At 35.3% G+C, this 25393-nt stretch overlaps 1 protein-coding gene across 16 annotated transcripts in view; it reads left to right on the forward strand.

Moving 5' to 3' along the window:
* The window catches only part of ROBO2 (roundabout guidance receptor 2), a 1642423-nt gene that overhangs the window by 510963 nt on the left and 1106067 nt on the right, over nucleotides 1-25393 (forward strand). The gene's annotated exons all lie outside the window — the stretch shown is intronic.

A 25393-nucleotide genomic window follows, 5' to 3' on the forward strand; every position in this document is an offset into this window, starting at 1 on the left:
TTTATTTATATTTCTTTTAATTTTAATTGTTGTGAGTACCCAATAGCTGTATGTATTTATAGGATACATGTGATGTTTTGATACAGGCAAACAATCTGAATTAACCAAATCAGGGCAATTGGGGTATACATCACCTCAGGAATTTATAATTTCTTTGTGGTAGGAACATTCCAATTCTACTCTTTTAGTTATTTGAAAGTATACCTTAACATATCATTGATGACAGTCACTTTGTTGTACTATCAAATACTGTTCATTCTATCTAAATATATTTTTCAACTATTAACCATCTCTACTTTATACCCCCCTCCTTATACACTTCCCAGCCACTGGTAATCGTCATTCTACTCTCTGTCTGCATAAGATCAATTATTTTTAATATTTTTCTCTCACATATGAGTGAGGACATGTACAATTTATCTTTCCGTGCTTGGCTTATTTCATTTAACATAATGTTCTCCAGTTCCATCTATGTTGTTGCAAATGGCAGCATTGCATTTTTCATGGCTATATCATATTCTCTCGTGCATATGTACCACAATTTCTTTATCTATTTATCCATTGATGGATCTTAGGTTGCTTCCAAATCTTGGCTACTGTGAATAGTGCTGCAATAATCTTGGGAGTGCAGACATCTTTTCAATATATTGAATTATCTTCTTTTGGATCTATACCTAGCAGAGAAATTGCTGGGTCCTATGGTAGTTCTATTTTTAGTTTTTTGAGGAACCTCCACAATGTTCTCCATAGTGGTTGCAGTAACTTACATTCCCACCAACAGTGTGTGAGGGTTCCCTTATCTCCACATTCTCACCAGCATTTGTTATTTCCTGTCTTTTTGATATAAGCCATTTTAATAGGGGTGAGATGACACCTGACTGCAGTTTTGATTTGCATTTCTCTGATGGCTAGTGATGGTAAGCCTTTTATCATATACTTATTGGCTATTTGTATGTCTTCTTTTGAGAAATGTCTATTCAGGTCTTTTACCCATTTTTTAATTGATTTATTTGTTTTTTTCATATTGAATAGTTGGTGCTCCTTATATATTCTAGTTATTAATTCCTTGTCACACGTGTAGTTTGCGTTTATTTTCTCACATTCTGTGAGTTGTTTCTTCACTTTCTTCATTGTTTCCTTTGCTGTGTAGAAGCTCTGCAGCTTGATATGACCCCATTTGTTCAATTTTACTTTGGTTGCCTATGCTTTGGGGTTATTACTCAAGAAGTCCTTGCACAGCCCAATGCTCTGAAGCATTTCCCCAATGTTTTCTTTTAGTAGTTTCATAGTTTCAGGTCTTAGATTTCAGTCTTTAATATATTTTGATTTAACTTTTGTATATGGAAAGAGATAAGGGTTTAGATTCTTTTTTTCTGTATATGGATATCCAGTTCTCCCAGCACAATTTATTGAAGAGACTGTCCTGTCCCCAAGACTGTTCTTGGCAACTTTGTGAAAGATAACTGCACTATAGATATGTGACTCTATTTCTGGGTTCTCTAATTCTGTTCCACTGGTCTACATGACTGTTTTTATGCCAGCATTATGCTATTTTGATTATTACACCTCTGTAGTATTAACATGATTTGAAGTCAGAGAATGTGATTCCTCCAGTTTTGTTCTTTTTGTTCAGTATGACTTTGGCTATCCTGGGTCTTTTGTGGTTCCATATAAATTTTAGGATTATTTTTCCTATTCTGTGAAGAATACCATTGGTATTTCCATGGTGATTTAATTGGATCTGTAGATTGCTTTGGGTAGTATGGACATTACTCTGATTTTATTTATTTGGGTCTCCTCTCTTTTTTTCTTAGTTATTCTGGCTTAAGGTATGTCAATTTTGTTTATCTTTTTAAAAAATAAACTTTTCATTTTGTTGATCTTTTGCTTTTTATTTCAGTTTCATTTATTTCAGCTCAGATCTTTATTATTTCTTTTATTCTAATTTTGGGCTTGGTTTGCTCTTGTTTTTCTAGTTCTTTGTGATGTATCATGAGGTCATTTCTTTGAATCTTTTCTACTTTTTGATTTAGGCACTTATTCAATAAAGTTTCCTCTTATTACTGCTTTTACTGTATGCTATAAGTTTTGATATGTTGTGTTTTGTTCTTCATTTGTTTTGAGAAGTTTTTTAATTTCCTTTTTAATTTCTTCATTGACCTGCTGGTTATTCATGAGCATACTGTTTAATTTCCATGTGTTTGTATAGTTTCCAGTGTTCCTCTTGTTATTGGTTTCTAGTTTTATTTCATCATGGCCAGAGAAAATACTTGATATGACTTCAATGTTATTGAATTTTGTAAGATTTGTTTTGTAACCTAAAATATGGTATATCCTTGAGAATGACCCATGATCTGAGGGAGAAGAACATGTATTCTGTAGCTGTTGGTAGAAAGGTTCTGTAAATATCTATTAGGTCCATTTGGTCTATAGTACAGATTAAGTCCACTGATTCTTTGTTGATTTTCTGTCTGAATGATCTGTTCAATGCTAAAAGTGGAGTGATAAGGTCTCCAGTGATTATTGTATTGGGGTTTATCTCTCTCTTTAGCAGTGGTAATATTTGGTTTATATATCTGGGAACTCCAGTGTTGGATGCATATATGTTTATAATCGCTATATCTTCTTACTGAATTGACCTCTTTGTTATTATATAATGAAGTTCTTTATTTCTTTCCACAATTTTTGTCTTAAAATCTATTTTATCTGATAGAAGTATAGCTACTCCTGCTCTTTTTTGGTTTCCATTTGCATGGAATTTTTTTTCCATCCCTTTATTTTCAGTCTATGTATGTCTTTATAGGTGAAGTGTGTTTCTTGTAGACAACATATAGTTGGATATTTTGTTTTAATCCATTCAGCCACTCTATGTCTTTTGATTGTAGTGTTTTTAATCCATTTACATTTATTGTTATTATTGATAGGTAAGGGCTTAACTGCCATGTTGTTGTTATTTGATTTCTAGTTGTTTTGTTCTCTCTTTTTTTCCTGCTTCTTTCGGGACTTCCTTCGTAAAAGTGATTTTCTCAAATACTGTGACTTAATTTCTTGCTTTTCATTTTTGTGTATCTATTGTAGGTTTTCAATTTGAGGTTAACATGAGGCTGGCAAAAAACATTTTATAACCAATTATTTTAAACATGACAACTCTGTATACAAACAAATGAACAAGCAAAAAGAAATATAACAGAAATTCTGCATTTAACTCCATCCCTTGCCCACTTTTAAATATTTTATTGTTTTCATCTATATGCTTTTTATACTACCAATCTCTCAAAACATTATTGTAGTTATTTTTGATAGGTTTGTCATTTAGTCGTCCTAGTTAAAAGGAGTTTATACACTACAACTAAAGCAATAGAGTATTATGAATTTGTGTACTTACTGTTAGCAGTGAGTTGTATACTTTCAAATCATTTATTATTGTTCATTAATATTCTTGTCTTTCCTATTGAAGAACTCCCTTTAGCATTTCTTAAAGGATGGGTCTGGTGTTGATGAAAACCCTTAGCTTTTGTTTGTCTGAGAAAGTCTTTATTTCTCCTTCATGTATGAAGGATATTTTTGCAGCACATAGTATTCTAGGGTTAAGGTTATTTCTTTCAGCACTTTGAATATGCCATGCTACTCTCTCCTAGCTTCTCCAGATTGCCACTGAGAAGTCTGCTGCCAGATGTATTAAAGCTCTTTTATATGTTATTTGTTTCTTTTTTCTTGCTTTTCTTAGGATCTTTTCTTTATCCAGGACCATTGGTAGCTTGATTATTAAATGCCTGATGTTAGTGTTGTTTGGTGTTCTATGACCTTGTAGCTGAATGTTGATATGTTTCCCTAGGTTTGAGAAGTTCTCTGTTATTATTTCTCTACATAAACTTTCTACCCCAATATTTCGTTCCAATAACTCTTAGATTAAGGCCAATAACTCTTCGATTTGCCCTTTTGGGTCTATTTTCTAGATCTTGTAGTTGTGCATCATTCTTTTTTATTCTTTTTTCTTTTTTTTCTCTTCTGACTATATTTCCAAATGGTCTGTCTTCGAGCTCAGTAGTTCTTAATTCTGCTTGTTCAATTCTATTCTTGAAAAACTCTGATGTATTTCACAGTTTGTCAATTGAATTTTTCAGCTCCAGAATTATTGTTTGCTATTTGTTTATTATTTCAATCTCTTTGTTAAATTTTTCTGATAAGCTTCTGCATTCCTTCTCTGTGTTGTCACTTTAGGACACCTATTTTGAAGTATTTGTCTGAAAGGTCACATATATTCATTACTCTAGTATTGGTCACTGGTGCCATAGTTTGTCTGGTGAGGTTTTGTTTTCCTTGGTGTTCTTGATGCTCATGGATATTTGTGAATGTCTGGGCATTGAACAGTTAGGTATTTGTTTTAATATTCATAGTCTGGGCTTATTTGAACCCATCCTTCTTGAGTAGGCTTTCCAGATATTTAAAGGGAAGTTGATGTTGTGATTTAAGTCTTTGGTCACTGTAGTCGTATCAGCAGTGGGAATGTCCCAAGCCAAGTAATTTTGTGACTCTTGCAGACTCCTGGTAGTACTACCTTGGTGAACTTGGGTAACATATTGGAGAATTCCCTGGATTACCAGGCAAATACTCTCATTCTCTTCCCTCACTCTCTGTGCTGGGCTGCTAGAATTAGGGAAGGAGTAATGTGGGCACTCCCTTGTGGCAACTGCAGCTGGGACTGTGCCAGGTCACACCTGAACCCAGCCGAGTCTCAATCAAAGCCCATGTTGACTGTTGAATGGCTACCTATGATGTGTTGTCAAAGCTCCAGGGCTCTTTACTCAGCAGGTGTTGAATCCTTCCAGGACTTGGTCCTTCTCTTCAAGGCAGCATGTTTCTATGTGCCCCAGGGTGGGTAGAGAAATGCTGACCAGGAACTAAGGCCTGGAATCAGGGACTTCAGGAGGCTGCTTGGTACTTTATTTTACTGTGGCTTAGCTAGTACCTAAGTTGCAAAACAAAGTCCTTTGAACTCTGTCTTTTCCTTTCCCCAAGGGGAAGTATACCCTCCCCGAGCTGCACTGCCTGGAATTGAGCAAGGGATGACACAGATACTGGGTTGGCTGCTACTGCTGGTCTCTCACTGGATCATGTGCACCACAAGTCCACTGGCTCTGAGCCACCACAGCTACAGGAATTTCCTAAGAATTTCAGGTTTTGTGGCCTCACTGCCTTGTGAATTTATTTCAGACTCCAGGCCTCTTTTTGTCAGCTGGTTGTGGGGCTATCTGGAACTCCAATTTCTGGGTGGAAGATTTCTCTCAGGCCAGGGCTGTTTTAAGTGCTCTCTGTATGGGCACCAGGAGAGTTCTGCTCTGGCTGTGTTCCCCTGTCACAGGGAAGCCCTGAGTTCCAGTGCAAAGTCCCACAATTCACTTCACTCTCCCTCTCTTGGGCACACAGATTCTCTCTCCACTGGGCATGCTCGGGCAGCACTACCAGGGGGATAAGGGAGAAGTGGCATAGGCAATGCAAGACTGTCTTTTCTGCCCTCTTCTGTGCCTCTTTCCTTGATATAATATTATTTTTTTTTTTTTTTTTTAGACAGAGTCTCACTCTGTTGCCCAGGCTAGAGTGAGTGCCGTGGCGTCAGCCTAGCTCACAGCAACCTCAAACTCCTGGGCTCTAGGGATCCTCCTGTCTCAGCCTCCCGAGTAGCTGGGACTACAGGCATGTGCCACCATGCCCGGCTAATTTTTTCTATATATTTTTAGCTGTCTATATAATTTCTTTCTATTTTTAGTAGAGATGGGGTCTCGCTCTTGCTCAGGCTGGCCTCGAACTCCTGAGCTCAAACGATCCGCCCACCTCGGCCTCCCAGAGTGCTAGGATTACAGGCGTGAGCCACCGCGCCCGGCCTATTGATATAATATTAAAACCAGATACTGTGGTCACTCACCTGATTTTTTTTTTCTTCTGAAAGTGCTTCCTTGCATGAATAGTTTTTTAATTTGGTCTTCATGCACAGGGAAGATACCTGGAGGTTTCTGTTTGGACATCTTGCTCTGCTCCCTCCTCCCCATATGCTGTTTTTGTATAAGCTTGTAAAAGACTACTTTTTGGTGACCCATACTATTCTATTAGAAGGCTTTGTCTGGCTTTCATCCTGTTTCATTTTTGGAATGTGTGTCTCAGATATGCAGGTTATATTTCCAACACTGAATTTTTTACATTCATGACATTGGGGACCTTTGGTCATAGTTAATCTTTAGATATATGAGGACCTTTTTCACTATTCCATCAGGCATCAAATTCATAAAACTGCACTTATATCATCATTCACTATCATGAAATAAAATTTACTTTAATACTAAGATTTATGTATGTACAGATATGAATTTCTTTCTGTTTAGAAAACAAATGACTAGTTTTCTGAGATGCCATGATAACATTTTAAAAGATAAAAGAATAAAACAGTTATAGATAAGTTTCAGGACAACTGAAAAACAATATAATACCCTACATAGTTGCATTTAATAGGAAAGGACCAAAATGAGGATATATATTCTTTATTATCATGTTTGGCAAGAAAGAACTTGTGTTAGATGTCCAAAACCTACACAACCATTTTTTAACCAGGCCATTAAATGGTTGATAGTAGTGAAGAGGCACTTGGCTTGTCCTTTATTTTTTGAAAATAACTTAATAGTAATAGTCATTATTGATTAGTTTCCAATTATGTTATATGACAGCCAAATGTGATTATTATTAAAAACACTCATGATTATTGTCTAAAATGTGGTTTTACATAAAAGTTAAGAAATAATTTATAGCAAGATTTAGAAATAAAAAAATTAAGACATTATTTCTCTCCATGTTCCTCTCTACTATTTAAATAATGTGCCAAATTGGAAAATACAAGTTTAGATATGAGGCAGAAAAAGTTGGCGTTCGGCAAATATTCTATAAGCCCCTGATATTCCCAATCCTCCCTTGACATGATGTCAGAACTACATGACTACATCTGGTTGAAAGATATTAGAGTCATAAGTGCCATTCCTGGGCCAGACTAAGAGTGAGTGTTTCCTCTATTCCTCTATTCCCTTGAGAAAATGACTCTGACAGCCAATTGTCCTATATAGTTGGTGTCATTAGAAGATGGAGGAAGGGCACCTGATGTGTACTGGGATTTGTATGAACTATGAAGAAAAACAAAACAACCATTTTTTTTGTGAATTAACATATTAAAATGAAAATATTCTAACTAGTGGATAAAGAATTTGGGGTTTAGGATAATGTTATTATAATAATGTCAGATAGGGCCTCGTCTCAAATGATAGCAAGTTGCACTTAAGAGTTTGTTTATCCTATGTTTAGTATATCTTTGAGCATTCCATAGTAATATACTTAAAGTGCCATAAGTAGTCTCTTAACACATTAACTGCCATGTGAGTTGTATTTAACGCATGCTAGTTTTGAGCCTGGGGCCTCGTGAAGCATATGTAAGTCACTCTCTTTACCCTGAGAACTCCATGATGTGCAGGCAACTCACACTGCCATGCAATAGCATACATGTTACGTGATGGGTGGCACCCTGAGAAAAACCCTCCAGCTGGTTCACGAAAATCTTACTTGTCGATGCTCTTATTGTTACAGTTAATGTTGACAATTTACTTGCATATGACTCATGCACAGAAAACAATAAAAAATAACACATTTTTCATTAAAATCGAAAGGATCATTTTGTTTTGTAAGTTTTTATTCTATTTTTATAATAAAACAACATGGCCCCAAGGAAAGAATTTTTTTTTCTTAGCATGGCAGTCAGTGCATTAATCCTCCAAACATCTCTTTGATATAGAAATTATTATTGATCCTATTTTAGACCTGAGGTCTCCTGGCCTCAAAGAGGTTAAGTAACTTGTCCAAGGCTACATCAGAGAGCAACTGGCAAGGTAAGGATTCAAATTGAATCCATTACCATCACTTTAATAACCACATTTGATATTGAGAAGTATAAAGCTGTACTTTACCTGGACACTCACAATTAATTAACCTGTCTGCTGTTTATTCATTACTTCTTTTCACTTAGAACCTTTCCATCAACCTTAAAGCACACTCTCCAATGTTGGAAACATGCAAAAACAACAAAAGTATACAAGATTTCCCTTACTTGTCCTGTTCTTGCTCCTCCCCTTCCTAGCCACAGATCTGGAAAGATATCTGGGTCCTTCTCTCCATTTTTTAATTTCCTACTCAGTCCTCACCTTTCTTCAATGTGGCCTTTGTCCTCAACACTCTCCTACTATATTCAACAGTAACCACATCTCTCCTTCTTTCTCCGAGTTTGTAGTGTGGATCACTTTCTCCTTCTCAAACACCTCTTTCCTTCGTTGACATCACATGTGCTTGGTTTTTCTCTCCCGTGTCTGCTCTTTTCAGGCTGCATAGGTTAAACCTGTTTCATTTAGTCACTCAATGTTGTATTTCCTCAAAACTCAGTTTGAAACCTTTTTTCTCACTGCCCACTCTCTACTTGGACCATCGATACCTACAACTTCAGCTACCATCACACTTTTCTCTCCTTAGCCACATTCTGCCCTATAATATTCAAGTTCCTACTCAATATCTCCTCTTCATCCCTAAAGGGAATCTCAGACTCATTCGCCATTTCCCAAACAGAACTCATCATCATCTTCCCCCACAAATGGCTATCACCTCTTACTTTGTTGCACGTACCTGAAACCAAGTCATTTGTTTTACTTCCTTATTAATTAATTTAATTAATAGTGAAAAGCACTTCTTGCTTATTCCCTTACCCAACAACTATCATTTTTTTATATCACCACAAGATATGTTTTGAATCTTGTCTACTCTGTCTCCACCAATCTAGTTTAAGATGATAATGATGATGATGACAACAATAATTGCTAACATGATTGAATTACTGAGTATTTAACATATATCTGCTGTTATAAGGTTTTTAATATAATATACTACTAGTCTACTCATGTGCACTCTAGTCATTCCTCAATTCATTTTCTACGCTAAAGCTAGAGTGATACTGTTGAGAGTAAAACTTGGTGTCTCACCACTTCTGAAGTCCATTTAATGAGTTCCACATGCTATTAGAATAAATATAAAATCTATTACAAGGCTGACAAGGCTTGTAATATTTTTACCGCTGCTTACCTCTCTTGAGCCTTGAATCATATGTCTCCACCCCCAATTCCTTCCCACTATACCTTGTGTTCCTTATCTTCTTTTAACTTCCTGAATGTGTAATTCACCCTATGTTTACTATTCATTTTTCTAGAATGTATAATGACTCTTCCCAGTGACTCAATGAACTTTTCATCATCTTTATGATCTTTCAATTTTATCACAGAGTCTTTTGTGTATTCTCTACTGCCTATGACTTGTTCTGATTCCATATGCTTCTACTGGTTTCTTTTCTTCTACACTAGTTACCTCAGTAGTTTAATGAGAATATGTGATTAATTTTTATCTTCTCCTACTTAATGTGTAAGATTCAAGAGACCAGGAAACTTCCTCTTTATGCTCACCTTCCTTATAGATACAAGGGTTCAATGCATATCTATTGGATGAATGAAGAAAGTAAGGAAGGAAATAAAATACACTCTCTTGTAACTCTGCCTGAACTCCTTACTTTTGCTTACCACTCCATTCACATGCAAATTCAGTGAGGAATCAGGTCCTGCAGATTATATGTTACTATATCTTAGATCTGCTCCATACCATGTCTTACGTTCAAGCCTTCATCATATTAATTCAAGTTTCTGCATAACTAGTATTGCTGCATTTGAAGTGTCTCTCTGTTTTATCATTGCTATCACAACTGTATTAATATGCCTAAGAGTTAAAAATCTTTAAATAGATCCTATTTCAGTTACCTATTGCTATGTAAAAAATCTCGCCAAAATTTAGAGACTTAAAACAAATATTTCTTATTTCTCATGGTCCTGAGGGTTAACAAAGCTCTTCTGGTCAGTTCTTGCTTGGGGTCCCTTATGCGGCTGCAGTTATATGTTGGCCAGGATTCTAGTCATCTGAGGGCTCCCATAACTGTACAATCCAAAATGTCCTCACTCACGCAACTCAATACTGTGGCTGGGAGCTCAGCTTGAGCTGTTAACTAAATCCCCTATAGTTGTCTCCCCATGAGACTTGCCTTCTGGTGTCATGGCTTGTGGGTTCTGAGAATAAGCATACCAGGAGCTAGCAATCCAAAAGACCAAGTTAGAAATCACAATATTTCTTTACAATGCAGCCTTAGAAGGAACATGATATGACTTTTACTGTATTCTTTTGATTAAAAGGGAATCCTATTCAGTAGAAAGGGATGACAGAAGAATATTAATACTGAAAGGTACGGGTTTTTGAAGGCCATCTTTGGAAAGTAACTGCTACAATACCCAGAACTTCACAAAATATACATCAATAGCACTTCCTAGTCTTGTCTTTGCCTACACCTCCAGTCTTACCTTTGAACCCTATTCCAACACTATTTACTTATACATATTCTTCCCTGAGTGAATTTAGTTTCCTTAATATGATAATAATGTCATTTTATGTCACCATAAAACTTTCTTATATGCTCTCCTACAAGATGTTTTTTGTTTCTTTTTAATTTGCCAGGTTTTTCTATCTTTGAATCATTCTATAGAGTACAAATATAGAAGCCTTTGTCCTTCCTATGGGAAGCCTCTCTGACACTACTCCAGCCATTTTCTTTTCCTACTGCAACCTTTGAATGTTTGTATCATCGGGTACTTTAATCATGTAAAGTTACTTGAAGGCAGCAACAAGCTATTAGCCACTTTTACATGAAGAAGTCATGACAGACAACAAGTCAACTAATAAATCCTTGCTGAATAGTGGTATAAACAGAAGCACTTATTTTGCTCCTGGACTTCACACATCTTTAAAGCTGATTCTGGTAGATTTAATTTCTAGCATTTCCCACTATATTTATCACTACATTATATGAGCCCATTTCCTTTCTAAATGGTTCAACAATAAGCTGTGAATTATATACAAAATGCAAAGGAGGTCTGATAATATCTGTAACACACTGACTTGATTGCCTGACATGAAAGCTATTCTGTATAAATCCAATAAAGTTGTTCATAACTGAAGCCTGCGATTCTTTATGCGGTTTTGTGAAACTTCATGTCATTATGTACAAAATGGAAGTTTTGCATAATTTTCAAAAATTCTTATACCAAATCTATTTTTAATTCACATCATATGATAACTCTCATCAAATTAATGATATTGAGTGTCTGAAAGTAGAACATTTCTCTGTGGTTTTGTACAATAGGTGTGTGTGTGTGTGTGTGTGTGTGTGTTGCCTCTTCCAGAACCCTGCAGCCACATCTCTCACCATCAATCAAAGTGATGAAAACAAATATGTGTCATATATTCAGCAAAAATGGCAATGATTATTTCTTATTTAATTTTCATCGTAATAGAGCAATCAGTAAAATACTCTTTATTGATATAAATATTTTCAAAGATTTGTGCTTTTTCTAAATTCAATAGTTTATGAGTTTTTAGTATAATTTCACTTGTAGAATTGGATAGTGAATGTGGATATAAATAATATTCTGAGAAATAGAGGTGCAGATTATAAAAGAAATGTGTTATAGAAAGGAATACCTAGCATGATTTTTATCCTATTATCTGTACATAACATATTAATAAATAAAATTGAACTTTTGCATTTCTCCAGCTACTGTATTGATCTCAAAGTGGTTTTTAGGTAGCATGAGTCCATTGCATTTATAACTGTATTACTGAAGTGATTTATGATTTTTTTGAATGAAATTATTCTTTTATTTTTAACTGCTTGAGAGAAAAAATAACTCTAAATGTTTAACTATGACATTTGTTGTCATATAATCCCCTGAAAGTGCTTCAATTTAATTGGTCTTATATGGAAAAACAAAGAACCTTGAAAAGCATCAGATTAAGGTCACAGGTCAGTGTTCAAGCAAAATAGAGCTGGGCTACCCAATGATTTCCTGTTATTAAGCCGATAAATCAGCGCGATGTTGATAGATGTGAGCGCTGGGACGGCATGTCAGTCTCATGAAGAGAATGCTGAACACACACAGGTGATCAATGCTGTCAGTGACTTGAAAATAAAAATTTTAAAAAGGTCAAACAAAGCATCGAAAAGACTTATCAGTGGTGTTTACACATCCAAAAATGCAGTTTTCGTATGATTTAACTTAAAAGAGGGCTTCGTAAGGCTTCACAGTGAACAAAGCTGAGGAATTTTCAAAATGAAGGCAATTTGTCCTGAAGGAACACGTGCCAACACGCCACATCTATCTGGACTGACTCCCACAGGCATTCAAAGCTCATTCCAGACCCCAAGTCCTTCCGAGTTGTCGTTTTCTTCTACTTGTAATTCAGCTTGTTGTCGGCCTCATATTCTATTTCTGCCCATCCTTCAGGCCTTGTTCAAGTTCTGTCTCTTTTGAGGTTTTACGTGAGTGCCCCAACTCAGCATAAGCTCCTCTTCTTTGAGCCAATAAAACAATGTCTATTTAATATGATTCATTTTGACCTGTAATTAATTCATACCTACATGATTATCTGATTCTTTTTGCTTTTAGCAAACATCTTCTGGATACCTAGTAATAAATAGGATAGAATTTCTACCTTTAAAATTTGTAAGTTTTGGAGGTCAACTTTCCCTTTGAGAATTTGACTAGAACAACGGCCCCTTTTACCAGAAAAATATATTCACATAAAATTTAGCATAAAAATTCAGGGGATGCAATCATAAAGGCCATCAAAGGGGAAAAGGTTGATGCTTTCCAGGTAACATTTGTAATGATTTTGTAAAAGTAATAATCTCCTTTCCAATTAAAGAAGTGTTGAGTGGGTATCTAGGGAGATATAACAAATAACACAGACAAAAGGAAGAAATGTTTAAAAAAAATGAGACATTTAGGAAACATTAAAATCTTTCACAGGGCAGGAGAGAGATATAAACTCAGGTTGCAGATATAAGTTAAAACAAGATACAGATGGTCATATTTACTTGCTGAAATATCTAGCCTGTTTTGAGGGTGGATATCTTTCTAAAGAATTATTATTTTTCTAGACCTAAAGGATTTTATCATGTATTTCTTCTTTATCTTTCACTAACTTGAAGCACCTCCTATGTTGCATTTTGCAAATATTAGATATTTAATTCATACTTGACTAAGAAAGAATGGCAGGAAATAAAGGGAGAAGGTTATAGATTTAGTTCATCTGCAGAGCTCTGGAAAGGAAAAACAAAAAGATAATTGAATTATAAATATTATGCTAGGCTGATTATGTCTAAGGATAGGTTACTTTAATAGGGCAATGAAAATAAAGAGAATTAGTTTCATATCATTTCATATAAAATGCTGTATGTGAAAATATTTCTCTTGTAATAGCAGTTCAGTTTTGTTGATACCACTGGAGAGAAAATAATAAATATTATAACTAGAGGGCACTAAATTAATCTTAGTCAAGCAATACATTATTTTATACCAGGAAACTCTTTAGATTATAATTTCCATGAGGACATAGACTATGTCTGTTTTATTCACTTAGCTGTTAGCTAAGTTCCTATACATTTTAAATAATACAATAGCTCACAGTAGATAATTTGTTCCACACATATTTATTGATAGCTACTAAGTTCCAGGCCCCATTCTAGGTGATAGAAAAGCAGCAATAACCAAAAAGAAAAAAGGGAAAAAAGTGCCTCTTCTCAAGGAGTATATATTGCAGAAGAACATGTCCATAAATAAATAGACAAATAAATATTTAGCATGTGAGATGATGAATGCACTATAAAAATTAGGATGTATCAGTTAGGTATTGTCACTAAAATTGTACATAACAATCACTAAAATTTCAGCAGTGCCCTGCAGCAATAAACAACTATTTAGCTAAAGTATCAGGAATCATCTGGAGATCAGCAAAGGTTTAAATTAGGTATCTATAGAGATTTCAGCTGGGCTCACTAATGTATCTGCAGAATGGAAGCTGAGTAAACTGGGCTGGACTTAGATGATTAGGCTGGGATGCCTCTACTCCACATTTCTCTCAGACTCTTCATAGAGTCAACAGGTTTTTGGAATATCCTGCACATGGCAATGTCAGAAATGCAAAATATCTAGCCCAAACATGTGGTGCTTTGAAAGCTCTTACCTACATCATGTCAACCTAAACAAGTAAAAAGCCCAAGGAATGGGGAGGACAGTCTGCCCATCAAGTTGGGAGGATGGGGAGTGAATATTTTTGAATACTAGATAACCCACCATATAGCATAAGGGACTAGGCAGTAATGGGAGACGATAGTTTAAATAGGGTGGGCAGGACCATATTCACTGGTAAGATGACATTTTAAGAGAGAAACAAGTAAAACAGAAACTATGGCATGGAAAGAAATATCTATGGTAAAAAGGTTGAAAGCAGAGAAAACAGTAATTTCAAAGACTCTAAAGTAGGAGCATGCATAGACTGTTCAGGTGCAGCCAGGAAAAAGGACAGCCAGATTTTGAATGCATGTGGAGAGGAGGAAGAGGCAAGGGGTCCAAGGAGGGATACTGCCCAGATTATGTGCAGCCGTGTGAAGGTGTCGAACCTTATTCTGAGTAAGATGGGAAGCCAGAAGACAGTTGGAACAAAACAACTGGCATTATCTGACTTACCCTTTAAAAGGGTCACTTTGGCAATGTGTTTTGGAATCTTTTGTATTAAATATATCTCACTATTTTACTTTAAAAATAAATCTCAACTAAAAGTTAAACTTGTGTGTTTGGGAGGGGGACACGAACTGTGTGTTTCATGTATCGGGACCCACTAAGATTCTTAAACAGCACTTTCATAAATATTTGTCCATGCAACTAGTCCAAAAAATTGTGTTGATTTATTCTAAGAAAACGGGAGGTAACCTAAATATGAAAATAATTGAAGAGATGTTTTATAACAATGTTAGACATGAGATTCCCTAATTGCATCACTATTAGGTCAAATATTAGAACTGTATTATTAATCCTCTCAGAGGGGTAAAGGAAAATGGTTCATTTTATTCCTTTGTCAACTTTGCCTTATCCCAAGAGCTTCCTTTTTTGTTGTCTTCCAGTCTTTAAAAATTATTCCTTGACATTGCTCTTACCCTTTTTTCCTAAATCTAGACTGAAGATTTTAGCATTGAAGTAATTTTTTGCAACAGAGTTGTGAATGATTCAGCTGCACTCAAGTTGTTTTTCTCTTCTCTTTTATGAATTTTGATGGATTTGTCCCTGGCACCTAAGTAAGGGATAGAATACTTACCATATAGATCCATCCACCTTCCTCTCTCATCTATATGATGAGAAACAACACCTGTTTATTAAAACAGTTCTGTTTTAATTGGGAGAATGATGACATTCCTACTTGCTTGTTGGATAAATTATTGATTTGGGTTATCACTTATTTGAAGAAACATCTTCTGGATAAAATTTAGTCATTGCTCTGTTCCTTCACTGCCCCACTATCTAACCCAGGGTGACTGGGAGATGCTTTGGCCTTTTCTGCCACTACTGGCATGAATTTGCGAGCACGGGCTTCAAGGGTCTACTTTCAGATGGACAGAAGTCTAACAGGAAGGCTGACCTACCTGAAAGGAAACTTTGGAAATGATGTTATATATCAAAGAACCAAGCTACCTATCCTATATTTATCAAAGGAGATTTTATCAGACTTAAAGTAATATATGTTCTTGAAAAAAAATTGAAAATGGTTTTATATAACATTTCAGAAGGCAGCAAACTCCAGGTGATATCCATCACAGCTAATGCAGATGAATGGTGCCCGCTGGCATTGTACAGTGTGGTAACTTAAATGATATTACCAAAAGAACATGGATTTATGGTAAGGCAGTACTGGATTCAAATTCTGGCTTCATGGTTTACTAGACATATGTCCTATGACCTTAATAAAGCTGCCCAGCACAGCTGTAAAAATGCAAACAATCAAGTCTATTTCCTGGGGGTGTATGTGAAAAGAAACTATGATAATTATGCACAGTTACTATTCCCATAGTTGTTAAATGAGTTCTTAATAAAGGTAAGTTCTACCACTGATTCTGTATCACAAATGTTACTCAACGCCTCTAAGTTTGTAAAAAGATGATGGGTGGCATTCAGGATTCTTTGATATTTAGTTAGAACAGGAGTTAAAAGATTTAAAAACATAATTTTTCTCATTAATCTGTCACTTAATGATGACAATAAGCATCATTTGTTCCAAATTATAGAGCAGAAGATGGTTATAAGTATTTTTGTGATTAAACAGCACCCTACTCTATGTGTAGCTTATGAAACAATGTTCAAAGCATCAGAATGTCCAGTTATAATGCTATAAAAATAACAAACCTAGTTTTACCACAAAATGGAGTATTAGATGTTATATACAAAATCAAATTTTATGGAGAATTACCAAATTAATATCTCTATTATTGAAAAAGATAGAAAGCCATTATACTGCTAGTATCTCTGACAAATTAATTTAATTAAAAATATCTCAATAACAGACCTATGTTTTCTTAATTTTTGAGAAAGTAAGATCCAACTTTTTTAATTTTTATTTTAAAATTGGCATCGTTTGCTACTTAAATTTATCCACAGTCTTCAAATCTCCTTGACCCTAATTCTCTTCCTTTCTGGTCACTGGTTATATTCAGTTGAATGAAACATCCCTGTGCTTCCTGTTCTTTATGTCCTACTACTAAGGAAAATCTCCACAGGTTTTGGAAATCTTTTTCTCCATATTCTTTCATGCCCTCCCCTATTATTTGGATTATTTAACAAAAACCAAAGAGGGAATTTACTAACATAAAGACATAGTACATCACCATTTAGCAATTTTCCTCTTACACTGAATGTCATTTATCCATTCAAAAGACTTCTCAGACTCTCCCTAAGTTAATTCCTCCAATCAGATAAGTAGCTAGTAGTTCTAAATGGACTAGCAATTTGTAGCAAATGATCCTTTAACAATAATCATATAAAACTGACATTAATTGGTTAAATGAGCATTGCAAAGTTATGTTCTAACTTAGACTAACATTTGTCTAACTTCACTCACTTTAACTAGAAAGTTCCTCGAAAACAGAGATATAGTAACTTCAATAGCATGGTGTCTTCATAACATGCAAAAATGGCCTCTGCTGTGTTATGATGACCTAGTTCTCACTGGCCTTTGTAGGCACAGAGCAATCCTCTCATATGTTAACCAACTCTTTTTAGGTTCACAAAATAGCATTGCCCTTACAATTACCACGTGCAAAAGCAATATAATTTTTTTAGTGGTATTCATGAAGCTGAATTTTAGTAGGTGCTGGGAATTCTATAATGTTACAAAATGGTTCATAAAATATTGCCATCTGCTATACCAAGTAACAGTTCATTTTTACTAGTTTTAAAATGGCTGTGCTTTTATGTGTTTGGATTTTTGCCTAAGCTTCAAGTTCCCTCTGAAAGTTCCTTCTGACCTCTGCCTGAGGAAATGTGAAAATCTGCCTTTCCTATCTTGCTTTATAAGCTTCAGTGAGGGAATGTAAATGGACTAAATACATTCTGTGAAATTTTACCATAAAAATCTTTCACATACTGCCTGCATGGCTGGTTCTGTTTATTTCCAGCTTATACTGAAGTAACCACTTGTAAAAGGAATTGCCCCAAGTTCTAGTGCTGAAAGCAAACATTTATAGAGTAGAATGCAGTCAGCAGAAGATAAAGGCTTTCTTACAACAGAGGAAACATTTTGCAAAGTAAAAGAAATGTTCTGGACAGAAAATGGAAGAGAAGCTTCAGAGTCGGAAATTGTCTAAACTAACTCTTTGCTAAGTGATGAAGTGAGACCCAGAGGGATCTTTAGTGACTTGCCCAGGGTCTTACCTTTAGGAACAGACAGTACCCAATTTAGATTAAATATCTTTTTGTGGAAATCAGGTTTTTAGAAAAGTTTGCCATACAGCGACCATATGTACGCTGTACTTTCAATTGTTTAGACATTGACTGAAAACAGCAAACGAGCGAAAAAAGTTTTGCTTTTTTTACTGGTTAGATAGATTTTTATTGGAAAGAGACAAAATAAAGAACAACAAAATATAAAATAATGTTTAAAACTCAAAGAGAGAAGGAGGAGATGAAGAGGAGCTGAAAAAGAAAAAAATAGGAAAGACAGAAAAAGAAGGAAGTGAAGGAGGAAGAGGAGACAAGGCAGCAGCATCAGCAACGGCTCAGAGGACAAGACTCTTCCAGATTGTGTCCATCGTCATTCAGCACAATTTCCAACTCCCATCCCTTCTACTCCTGAATATCTATTTAACTGATTCCATATTCACCTTCCTTCCTCACTCTCCTACTCTAGTGATGTCCTTCTTATACAAGTTCTGAGAATATCCCTCTTTAAGAAAATGTGCTTTACACTTGCAATGCATTTTGAAGATCAGTCCTGCGTATGGCCTCTATGTAAATGAGTCCAGGGTGTCCTCACACCCTGCTGCCTTTCTGTTCTCAATTTCCTCCTATAGACTTCTAAGGGGAACACTATAATAGTAATATATTTATTTGAAACCTGGGTTTCTTTGTCATGTAAGGGATTGCCTTAGTCTGTTTGGGCTGCTATAACAAAAATGTCATAATTTGGAGGCTTATAAACATCAGAAATTTATTTCTCATAGCTCTGGAGGCTGGGTAGTCCACAATCAAGGTACCAGAAGATTGTCTGGTGAGGGCCCATGCACTGGTTCATACACAACACTTTCCGGCTGCATCTTCACGTGGTAGAAGAGGCAAGCTAGCTCTCTGGGGTCTCTTTTATAAGGGCACCAATTCCAATCATGAGAGCTCCACATTCATGTCCTAATAACCTCCCAAAGGTACCACCACCTAACACCACTACCTTGAGGGTTAAGATTTCAGTACATAAATATAGGTTGGAAACAAACATTTAAATCATTGCAAAGATAATATTTTTACCTTATCAAAATATAAATATCCCACTGGAACATTCTCAATAAAGGGTAGATGTTTAGGCAGATTTATTGGTTATCATAAGAATCTTGTAACTTTTGAAGTTCTGATTGAGGGCATATGGCAACACATTATTTAAAACATAAATTTTATATAGATTCTACAAAGTTATTAAGTATCTCAAGTAGCTCCAACCAATTCATTTTGTTCAGAGTTCTGTACCTAGATGAATCATCTACAGTGTTGCCTAGTTGTGCCCAGTGATAGGAGGTATGAGGAAGTGAACATATATCTTAACCTTACCTGACAGTTTTCACTTTATGTTGTCATGGTTTTTGAAATTGATGTTGACTCAGAAGCATCTTTTTCAAAAATGTAAACACTCAAACCAGGTCTCAAGCATTAGTACGTATTAGTTTAAGTAGATTGCTTTCTTCATTCCACATAAATGATATCACCTGCATTGAGTAAATGGAAATTGTAATCGCAGAATGGAAAAGGAAAGTAATAAAAAATTGGGTGAAGACATGATTTAGAAATTGAATTTTCTCCAGGGATATAGGACCAAGAGGAAGGCATCGCTATTTTGTAAGATTAGGGAGCAAGAAGGTATTGAGCAACTGCTACAGGAGAAGCCAGTAAGCTCTGTTTTTGGATAATGTGCATGGTTATAGCACACTCATTGTACATACATCTATACATAGCAAGGCGTTCATGAGCTGAGATCCCCAGTCATTTAAGCATATGTGTCAAAAGCCAATCAGATGAGTACATTTCTAATATAGCAGTTACCCAAATTCAAACTGGTTGCATTAATCAGATTTATATTAATATTTAAGGCTAATATACTCCAGCTAATTTAGTGACCAAAAAGAAAAGGAAGTCATATCACACAGTGGTGTTTTCTTGGAAGTGCCAAATCTTAAATAGAAGCTGTCTAGAATACTCCTACCAAAACAACCACATAGTTTCCCTCTGTGTGTTCCTAGCAAATAGCCAACATAGAATCACTCTGTACAGGTATGTCTTTATTTCCTTTCATCTTTTCATATCAAAATAAATGTTTTGCCTCATGGAAAAATTAAATGTTTTCATTTCAGAAAAGCTGACAAAAGTATGATTGATATTACCAATTATTAGACTCTTGACAATGACCCTCTGAGGACTTGTTCTTCCATGAATGTTGAAAGTTTATCAAGCCACCCAAAACAGCCGTCATGTGTATGTGAGTTAGGCACATTATTTTATGCAAATAGCTATTAGTGTCTTTTTCTAAGCCCTAGCTTCTACAACAAGCAGAGTTTCAATTTACTAGTAGAAAGAAAATTTGTTCCCTACAATGATGCTGTAATTGACCATTTTTAATACAATTTTCTTTTACTGATCACAGTTGTAGATATTTCAAAGGTTAGGTAACTGAATAATTTGATGCCAAGTACCTTATCTCTAGAGACTTAGGTTAAAAAATGTCACTTTGATTGTCTCCATGGAAAGCAATGTCATGTATGGACAACTCCATTTCACTGTCTAATTTGACCTAATTTTCCATATTGCTTAATAAGCACGTTACAGTGAATCACTGATCTATTATCCAAGGAATTATGAAGCTTATGGGTTATCTTCCATTGCACCTGCTTTAATCAGCATATTGCCTTGGGTATTATGGTCACTTTATCCTTTAATAAAAGAATTGTTAATATCTTTATCTGCAATTTCAAGCAATTTGCAAAATGAGGTTAGCTGGCTTTTATATGGAACTTATTACAAACTCAGTTACTTAATGTGATGTTTTCAGAAATAATTCCTATGTTTCCAACATTAACAAATTAATATTTTATTTAAACAAATTGTCACTATTCAAAGTGGTGACTCTCATTTAGGAAGATAAATGGAAACTTGGATTTTTGTTCTAAAGTTACTTTCATGCTATATCTGATATTATTTTGTTGGCTTTTTTTAAATCTGCAAACGTTAAGTAATAGGATAGTGTTTATGACTATATAGTTAAAGATATTTTAAAATTGTTTTTAGAGACAGTTTGCTAAAAGATATGATAGCATTATTTTATTAATTTGTATAGAATAATTCTGTTAGATTTGAATATGTTGCTTCCTATTGGTAACATTTTGTTATTATTAATGTAATATTAATAAGGATTTGTTATATTGTCTTCTTAGGTGTCACATATGTAACCAATCTATAGATAACGAATATGAAACTACCATATGCAGAATTCATATTGACTCTATCACAATGTCAAAGTCCATATCACATATTTGAAGTTATTCTATTTCGTTTAAAAAAACATACACTTATTGAAGTATTAACACCTACTGCGTGTCGGTAACTGCATTAAGTCGTATAAGTGCTCAGCCCTTAACTCTCAATGAGTCCGTGGTCTAGTGAGAAGTTTACTATGTAGCATAGGAAGCTCAACAGGATGCAATAGTTAACAACTTAAAACCAAATACTTCTCTCTTCCCAGGAGGAGTTGAAATCAGTGAATGTTGGCTTTCTTATAGTTATAGGTTAAATTTCCTAAAACTTTGGATGTAATTACCTCATTAATAATACCTGCAGTGCCAAGGAATTGAATAATTTATGTTAGATTATTTACTTTAGATTTATGCTAATATAATACGCCCATGCTTCAGTGTTTCTCATTTATCATTTCAAGTGTTAGATAGTAAGTTCTTTATTTGGTATATACCTACAGGCTAGCAAGAAAACATTTTTATCTAAATTTGGTAAAAATCAAGATTATAGATAGGATAAAAATTATTTCTATCTTAAGGAGAATTTTACTAATATTGATTATAAAACTCCATGTCCTATTAACCACGGACATATTCCCTCATTAATGTCTCTTGACTGGACTCTATTTGGTCAACCACCCACTCTTTTCAATATCTATATCCTATGTCCTAACCTTTTATTCAAGCTAACTTAATACCATAAGAAAAAACAGGCCGGGCGCGGTGGCTCACGCCTGTAATCCTAGCACTCTGGGAGGCCGAGGTGGGCGGATCGTTTGAGATCAGGAGTTCGAGACCAGCCTGAGCAAGAGCGAGACCCCATCTCTACTAAAAATAGAAAGAAATTATATAGACAGCTAAACATATATATAGAAAAAATTAGCCGGGCATGGTGGCGCATGCCTGTAGTCCCAGCTACTCGGGAGGCTGAGGCAGGAGGATCGCTTGAGCCCAGGAGTTTGAGGTTGCTGTGAGCTAGGCTGACGCCACGGCACTCACGCTAGCCTGGGCAACAGAGTGAGACTCTGTCTCAAAAAAAAAAAAAAAGATTTGAGAAAAAAAAAAAAAAGAAAAAACATATACGTGTAGCCCCCTCCAAGAAACATGAAAAGACTCTTCACCCTGTGTATTGCTTTAAATACTTTCAGGAGTCTTTTGAGTCTGCTTTGAAAAATAGATGTCACTTGTTTTTTTCTGAGCAAAGGCTATACATACATCTCTGCCTTTTTCTAAAATGTTTTCAAAGGTAAGGGTTGATATCTGTACTAAAGTAAAACTTGCCTAGAACACAGGTTACATACAAAATTCTGTTTTTTATATATTTTTGAAATAAAATAGTTTATTATTGCCTTGATGTGCCCAATGTAAAGTAAGACTATAATTATAGATTTAAAAAAAAAAAAACAAACAAAATCACAAACCACAAGCAAAATTCTGTTTTTTTACTAGTTCACCATATTACATTCCCTTTCCTTTCACCAGGCCAAAACATGGATAGTAGAAAGATTATGAAATGTCACTCATAAGATTTGGTTTGCATCTCAACTCTGTTACTCTCCAGCTACATCACCTTGAGCAAGTGAAACCCTCCTGTTCGTTAATTATAAAATTGTAAAATAAGCCCAGTTTTTTAAATCACCAAGAGCTGCAAAGAGAATGAAATGGCCTAATACATGTGAACCTGCTTTGTAAACTTCAAAATGTTATGTAAACTGTTGTAGTTTTTTCTAGAAAGGACTTTGCAGTCACTGGGAAGTAATGAATAAACAGATAATGTTGAAAATATTTAGGTCTTCTTGCGGGAAAAATAAGTACTGAGACTCTAACTCTTATGCAGATGACTCTCAGAGTGATTCTGTAAGATTAGTTATCTTGGTTTGATGTTATGTTGCTTTCTGGACTCATAATTTGTGGTTATGCAGAGGGGTTTTCATCCTTCCTATATAAAACTAAGGTACATTAAGTTATGACAATTTTGAATTGCACTGGTGGTTTAGATGGAACACATCCTTTATATAAGAGGAGTTAGCCTTTGATGTTTTTTGCACAGATTTTCTAACAAATATTTTTCCAAAAAATGTTTACTCAGGAAATCTCTGGTTATGTGATAATGAAAACTCATATATCTTTGAAATGTCTTATGATGACATTTGGCAAGGATCAGTGAGAGTCTTTTCAAATATTAGAAAAACCAAAATAAATGTGTGAGAGCAAATTCTAAAGGATGTTTTATTTTCTTGTTATTTAGCATTTTTCTAAACCTCAGAGTGATAGCTACTACTCATTATTCTTAGAAACAAACTGTATGATATTATTATTCTTTCAGACCATTGTATTTCACTTTTGACAACAATATATTTATCTTTTGGCTAGCGAATATGGAATCTGGCATATGTTCCATGTCTCATAATATTTGTGTTTAAATTATAATGGTAACACAATACTATTAATAATTAAACTATTTTATTTCACATTAATATACAAGGGAAACTTATGAATATTCCAGCTGGGACAGGCTCATCAGAGTCTCAACTGGTAAAAGATCTTCCAAGCTCCCTCAGGTTGTTGGCAGAATTCAGCTCCTTGCAGTTGTAAAACTAAAGTCCCCATTTTCTTGCTGGTGTCTGTTCCTCCTAGAAGCTGTCTGCAATTCTTCATGGCTCTCTCCACAGGCCCTCTCACAGCTTTGTAGCTCTGTATCCAGAGCCAGAAAGTTTCTAAGTTTACTCTGCTAAGACAGAGTCTTATATAATGTATGGTAATCACAGGAGTGACATTCATCACTTTTGCCATATTCTCTTATTAGAAGCAAGTCACAGGCCACAGTCACGCTCAAGGGAAGAGGATTATGCAATAGCATAACCACTAGGAGTCAGGGATCATCAGGGTCCGCTTAGGTTCTGTCTGCCTCAAAATGCAAGGGTTTGCATTAATTTTCTACTGCTATATAATACATGACCTAAATTAGCAGCTTAAAACATAAACTTATCTCCCAGATTCCATCGGTCAGGATTTTGGCATGTTGTCACTGGGTTCTCTGCTCAGGAGTTTACATGGCAGATATCAAGGTATCCTTTGGGAATGCTATCTCATCTAAAGCTCAGACTCTCTTCCAAGTTCATTCAGGGCATTGACAAAATCTAGTTTCCTGTGGTTGTAGGACTGATGTTCTTGTTTACTTACTGGCTATTGAACAGGACTTTTCTCTTCTCCTAGAGCCCTGTCATTGCCGGCCATGTGGTCCTCTCCATAGCCTGTCAGTTGCTTCTACAAGGCCAGGCTCCTTTGAATCTTTGACCTCCACTGTCATTGACTTCTAGACCCATATTTAAAGGAGTCATGTGATCAGATCCAGATTATCCAAATAATTTCCCTTTAGTTATATCTCCAAAATCCATGGATGATGCAGTATAATCCCTGGAGTTATATCCTACCATATCCACAGGTTTTGACCATACTCAAGGAGAGTATTTATATGAGGCATGTATCCTAGGGAGCAGATATCTTGGGGGCCACCATAGAATTCATAGAGTCTAGAAATAGGGCAAAAAATGAATGTGTCAGGAATTTGCTTTCAAAAAATCTTTGAATTGATTTTATTGAAATAAACCACATTTAAAGTTCACTGTAGAAATTGTAGCCTTTGTCTTGTTATCTAGAAAGACAATTTTGTGGTATCTATTTTTGTGCAGTCCTCCCTTTTCTTCTTTTGTTGGTAAGTGTGCAAAATCTGATGATTAGAACACTACTACTGACTTTGTATTTTTTAAGAAAAATATTTGCTTCCTTTCTAGTGGCTCTGAAGAAGAAAGATCTGTAATAAATGGGTTTGATAAGGAATAAGAACCTAGACTCTGGGCATTGCTAGAAACATAAATTGTCTGCTCTTACCTTAAAAATAGCAAGATAAATGAAAGCAAACATATCATGAGAGAGAGAGATCACTCAACTCAAAGGCAATCCAATGTCCCAAGCAAGCTAGACATTTTTGGCAGAATCTTAACGTGAGTTTCAATTTTCTCACGTATAAAATTATAAACTTTAACCACCTGGTTATGAATTCTCGCCAAGTTATAAAATTTTATGAATTTGTAGTTTCAAAGTGAAGTAGCTAGGCATTCAGAAGTTTTCACC

The sequence above is a fragment of the Eulemur rufifrons genome, chromosome 7 (assembly GCF_041146395.1).
Source record: "Eulemur rufifrons isolate Redbay chromosome 7, OSU_ERuf_1, whole genome shotgun sequence".
Lineage (NCBI taxonomy): Eukaryota > Metazoa > Chordata > Mammalia > Primates > Lemuridae > Eulemur > Eulemur rufifrons.